Here is a 6,000-nt window from a genome sequence, read left to right on the forward strand (position 1 = left end):
TTGCCAAACGCTGTGGGTATGATTTGGAGCCTCTTGAAACTCCTATACCCCTGAAGGGGATTGACTCCACCCCATTGGCTAGTAATAGACCACAATACTGGACACAAGTAACTATGCGGATTAATCCGGATCATCAGGAGATTATTCGCTTTCTTGTGCTGTATAACCTACATGATGTGTTGGTGCTTGGATTGCCATGGCTGCAATCTCATAACCCAGTCCTTGACTGGAAAGCTATGTCTGTGTTAAGCTGGGGATGTAAGGGGACGCATGGGGACGTACCTGTGGTTTCCATTTCATCATCTATTCCCTCTGAGATTCCTGAATTCTTGACTGAATATCGTGACGTTTTTGAAGAACCTAAGCTTGGTTCATTACCTCCGCACCGGGAGTGCGATTGTGCCATAGATTTGATTCCGGGTAGTAAATACCCTAAGGGTCGTTTATTTAATCTGTCTGTGCCTGAACATGCTGCTATGCGAGAATATATAAAGGAGTCCTTGGAAAAGGGACATATTCGTCCTTCGTCATCTCCCTTAGGAGCCGGTTTTTTCTTTGTGGCTAAGAAAGATGGCTCTTTGAGACCGTGTATTGATTATCGGCTTTTGAATAAAATCACGGTTAAATATCAATATCCGTTGCCACTGCTGACTGATTTGTTTGCTCGCATAAAGGGGGCCAAGTGGTTCTCTAAGATAGATCTCCGTGGGGCGTATAATTTGGTGCGAATTAAGCAGGGGGATGAGTGGAAGACCGCATTTAATACGCCCGAGGGCCACTTTGAGTATTTGGTGATGCCTTTTGGTCTTTCAAATGCCCCTTCAGTCTTTCAGTCCTTTATGCATGACATTTTCCGTGATTATTTGGATAAATTTATGATTGTGTATCTGGATGATATTTTGATTTTTTCGGATGACTGGGACTCTCATGTCCAGCAGGTCAGGAGGGTTTTTCAGGTTTTGCGGTCTAATTCCTTGTGTGTGAAGGGTTCTAAGTGCGTTTTTGGGGTTCAAAAGATTTCCTTTTTGGGATATATTTTTTCCCCCTCTTCCATCGAGATGGATCCTGTCAAGGTTCAGGCTATTTGTGATTGGACGCAACCCTCTTCTCTTAAGAGTCTTCAGAAATTTTTGGGCTTTGCTAACTTTTATCGTCGATTTATTGCTGGTTTTTCTGATGTTGTTAAACCATTGACTGATTTGACTAAGAAGGGTGCTGATGTTGCTGATTGGTCCCCTGCTGCTGTGGAGGCCTTTCGGGAGCTTAAGCGCCGCTTTTCTTCCGCCCCTGTGTTGCGTCAGCCTGATGTTGCTCTTCCTTTTCAGGTTGGGGTCGACGCTTCTGAAATCGGAGCTGGGGCAGTTTTGTCGCAGAGAAGTTCCGATTGTTCCGTGATGAGACCTTGTGCCTTTTTCTCGCGTAAATTTTCGCCCGCCGAGCGGAATTATGATGTTGGGAATCGGGAGCTTTTGGCCATGAAGTGGGCTTTTGAGGAGTGGCGTCATTGGCTTGAGGGGGCTAGACATCAGGTGGTGGTATTGACTGACCACAAAAATCTAATTTATCTTGAGTCCGCCAGACGCCTGAATCCTAGACAGGCGCGCTGGTCGTTGTTTTTCTCTCGGTTTAATTTTGTGGTGTCCTACCTGCCGGGTTCTAAGAATGTTAAGGCGGATGCCCTTTCTAGGAGTTTTGAGCCTGACTCCCCTGGTAACTCTGAACCTACAGGTATCCTTAAGGATGGAGTGATATTGTCTGCCGTTTCTCCAGACCTGCGGCGGGCCTTGCAGGAGTTTCAGGCGGATAGACCTGATCGTTGCCCACCTGGTAGACTGTTTGTTCCTGATGATTGGACCAGTAAAGTCATTTCTGAGGTTCATTCTTCTGCGTTGACAGGTCATCCTGGAATCTTTGGTACCAGGGATTTGGTGGCAAGGTCCTTCTGGTGGCCTTCCCTGTCTCGAGATGTGCGAGGCTTTGTGCAGTCTTGTGACGTTTGTGCTCGGGCCAAGCCTTGTTGTTCTCGGGCTAGTGGATTGTTGTTGCCCTTGCCTATCCCGAAGAGGCCCTGGACGCACATCTCGATGGATTTTATTTCGGATCTTCCTGTTTCTCAGAAGATGTCTGTCATCTGGGTGGTGTGTGACCGTTTCTCTAAGATGGTCCATTTGGTTCCCCTGCCTAAGTTGCCTTCTTCTTCCGAGTTGGTTCCTCTGTTTTTTCAAAATGTGGTCCGTTTGCATGGTATTCCGGAGAATATCGTTTCTGACAGAGGAACCCAATTCGTGTCTAGATTTTGGCGAGCATTCTGTGCTAGGATGGGCATAGATTTGTCTTTCTCGTCTGCTTTCCATCCTCAGACAAATGGCCAGACCGAGCGGACGAATCAGACCTTGGAGACATATTTGAGGTGTTTTGTGTCTGCAGATCAGGATGATTGGGTTGCTTTTTTGCCTTTAGCGGAGTTTGCCCTCAATAATCGGGCCAGCTCTGCCACCTTGGTGTCTCCTTTTTTCTGTAATTCGGGGTTTCATCCTCGATTTTCTTCTGGTCAGGTGGAATCTTCGGATTGTCCTGGAGTGGATGCTGTGGTGGAGAGGTTGCATCAGATTTGGGGGCAGGTAGTGGACAATTTGAAGTTGTCCCAGGAGAAGACTCAGCTTTTTGCCAACCGCCGGCGTCGGGTTGGTCCTCGGCTTTGTGTTGGGGACTTGGTGTGGTTGTCTTCTCGTTTTGTCCCTATGAGGGTTTCTTCTCCCAAGTTTAAGCCTCGGTTCATCGGCCCGTACAAGATATTGGAGATTCTTAACCCTGTGTCCTTCCGTTTGGACCTCCCTGCATCTTTTTCTATTCATAATGTTTTTCATCGGTCATTGTTGCGCAGGTATGAGGTACCGGTTGTGCCTTCCGTTGAGCCTCCTGCTCCGGTGTTGGTTGAGGGCGAGTTGGAGTACGTTGTGGAAAAAATCTTGGACTCCCGTGTTTCCAGACGGAAACTCCAGTATCTGGTCAAATGGAAGGGATACGGTCAGGAGGATAATTCTTGGGTGACTGCCTCTGATGTTCATGCCTCCGATCTGGTCCGTGCCTTTCATAGGGCTCATCCTGATCGCCCTGGTGGTTCTGGTGAGGGTTCGGTGCCCCCTCCTTGAGGGGGGGGTACTGTTGTGAAATTGGATTTTGGGCTCCCCCGGTGGCCACTGGTGGAATTGAACTGGTGTGCATCATCCCCTCTGTTCACCTGTTTCCATCAGGATGTGGGAGTCGCTATTTAACCTTGCTCCTCTGTCACTTCCATGCCGGTCAACATTGTAATCAGAAGCCTTTCTGTGCATGTTCCTGCTGCTAGACAACTCCCAGCTAAGTTGGACTTTAGTCCTCGTTTGTTTTTGCATTTTGTTCCAGTTCACAGCTGTAGTTTCGTTTCTGTGTCTGGAAAGCTCTTGTGATCTGAAATTGCCACTCTGATGTTATGAGTTAATACTAGAGTCTTAAAGTAATTTCAGGATGGTATTTTGATAGGGTTTTCAGCTGACCATGAAAGTGCCCTTTCTGTCTTCCTGCTATCTAGTAAGCGGACCTCAATTTTGCTAAACCTATTTTCATACTACGTTTGTCATTTCATCTAAAATCACCGCCAATATATGTGGGGGCCTCTGTCTGCCTATCGGGGAAATTTCTCTAGAGGTGAGCCAGGACTATATTTTCCTCTGCCAGGATTAGTTAGTCCTCCGGCCGGCGCTGGGCGTCTAGGGATAAAAACGTAGGCAACGCTACCCGGCTACTGTTAGTTGTGCGGCAGGTTTAGTTCATGGTCAGTTTAGTTTCCATCCTTCCAAGAGCTAGTACTTATGTTTGCTGGGCTATGTTCTCTTGCCATTGAGAACCATAACAGTTTGACCGGCCCAAAAAGGGTTAAATTAATTGACAGAGAAAGGAGAGAAAAGAGAAGTCTGCTGAAGATTTTTTTTTTTTCCCTTCCCTTCAGTTCTGAGTGTGCTTGTAATTGAATCTCTTGCAAGTCTGCCTATATTGCAGCCTTTCTCTCTCTCTCTCTCCTTCTAATCCTGGAATGGCTCTGTGTTCACCTGTTTAAAATGGATATTCAGAGTTTAGCTGCAGGTTTGAATAATCTCACCACGAAAGTTCAAAATTTACAAGATTTTGTTGTTCATGTTCCTATATCTGAACCTAGAATTCCTTTGCCTGAATTTTTCTCGGGGAATAGATCTTGCTTTCAAAATTTCAAAAATAATTGCAAGTTGTTTTTGTCCCTGAAATCTCGCTCTGCTGGAGATCCTGCTCAGCAGGTCAGGATTGTGATTTCCCTGCTCCGGGGCGACCCTCAGGATTGAGCTTTTGCATTGGCTCCAGGGGATCCTGCGTTGCTCAATGTGGATGCGTTTTTTCTGGCCTTGGGGTTGCTTTATGAGGAACCTCAGTTAGAGCTTCAGGCGGAAAAGGCCTTGATGTCCCTATCTCAGGGGCAAGACGAAGCTGAAATATACTGCCAGAAATTCCGTAAATGGGCTGTGCTTACTCAGTGGAATGAGTGCGCCCTGGCGGCGAATTTCAGAGAGGGTCTCTCTGATGCTATTAAGGATGTTATGGTGGGGTTCCCTGTGCCTGCGGGTCTGAATGAGTCCATGACAATGGCTATCCAGATCGATAGGCGTCTGCGGGAGCGCAAACCTGTGCACCATTTGGCGGTGTCTACTGAGAAGACGTCAGAGAATATGCAATGTGATAGAATTCTGTCCAGAAGTGAACGGCAGAATTTAAGACGAAAAAATGGGTTGTGCTTCTATTGCGGTGATTCAACTCATGTTATATCAGCATGCTCTAAGCGTACTAAGAAGCTTGATAAGTCTGTTTCAATTGGCACTTTACAGTCTAAGTTTATTCTATCTGTGACCCTGATTTGTTCTTTATCATCTATTACCGCGGATGCCTATGTCGACTCTGGCGCCGCTTTGAGTCTTATGGATTGGTCCTTTGCCAAACGCTGTGGGTATGATTTGGAGCCTCTTGAAACTCCTATACCCCTGAAGGGGATTGACTCCACCCCATTGGCTAGTAATAGACCACAATACTGGACACAAGTAACTATGCGGATTAATCCGGATCATCAGGAGATTATTCGCTTTCTTGTGCTGTATAACCTACATGATGTGTTGGTGCTTGGATTGCCATGGCTGCAATCTCATAACCCAGTCCTTGACTGGAAAGCTATGTCTGTGTTAAGCTGGGGATGTAAGGGGACGCATGGGGACGTACCTGTGGTTTCCATTTCATCATCTATTCCCTCTGAGATTCCTGAATTCTTGACTGAATATCGTGACGTTTTTGAAGAACCTAAGCTTGGTTCATTACCTCCGCACCGGGAGTGCGATTGTGCCATAGATTTGATTCCGGGTAGTAAATACCCTAAGGGTCGTTTATTTAATCTGTCTGTGCCTGAACATGCTGCTATGCGAGAATATATAAAGGAGTCCTTGGAAAAGGGACATATTCGTCCTTCGTCATCTCCCTTAGGAGCCGGTTTTTTCTTTGTGGCTAAGAAAGATGGCTCTTTGAGACCGTGTATTGATTATCGGCTTTTGAATAAAATCACGGTTAAATATCAATATCCGTTGCCACTGCTGACTGATTTGTTTGCTCGCATAAAGGGGGCCAAGTGGTTCTCTAAGATAGATCTCCGTGGGGCGTATAATTTGGTGCGAATTAAGCAGGGGGATGAGTGGAAGACCGCATTTAATACGCCCGAGGGCCACTTTGAGTATTTGGTGATGCCTTTTGGTCTTTCAAATGCCCCTTCAGTCTTTCAGTCCTTTATGCATGACATTTTCCGTGATTATTTGGATAAATTTATGATTGTGTATCTGGATGATATTTTGATTTTTTCGGATGACTGGGACTCTCATGTCCAGCAGGTCAGGAGGGTTTTTCAGGTTTTGCGGTCTAATTCCTTGTGTGTGAAGGGTTCTAAGTGCGTTTTTG

Source organism: Ranitomeya variabilis, chromosome 3 (genome assembly GCF_051348905.1).
Source record: "Ranitomeya variabilis isolate aRanVar5 chromosome 3, aRanVar5.hap1, whole genome shotgun sequence".
NCBI classification, from domain to species: domain Eukaryota; kingdom Metazoa; phylum Chordata; class Amphibia; order Anura; family Dendrobatidae; genus Ranitomeya; species Ranitomeya variabilis.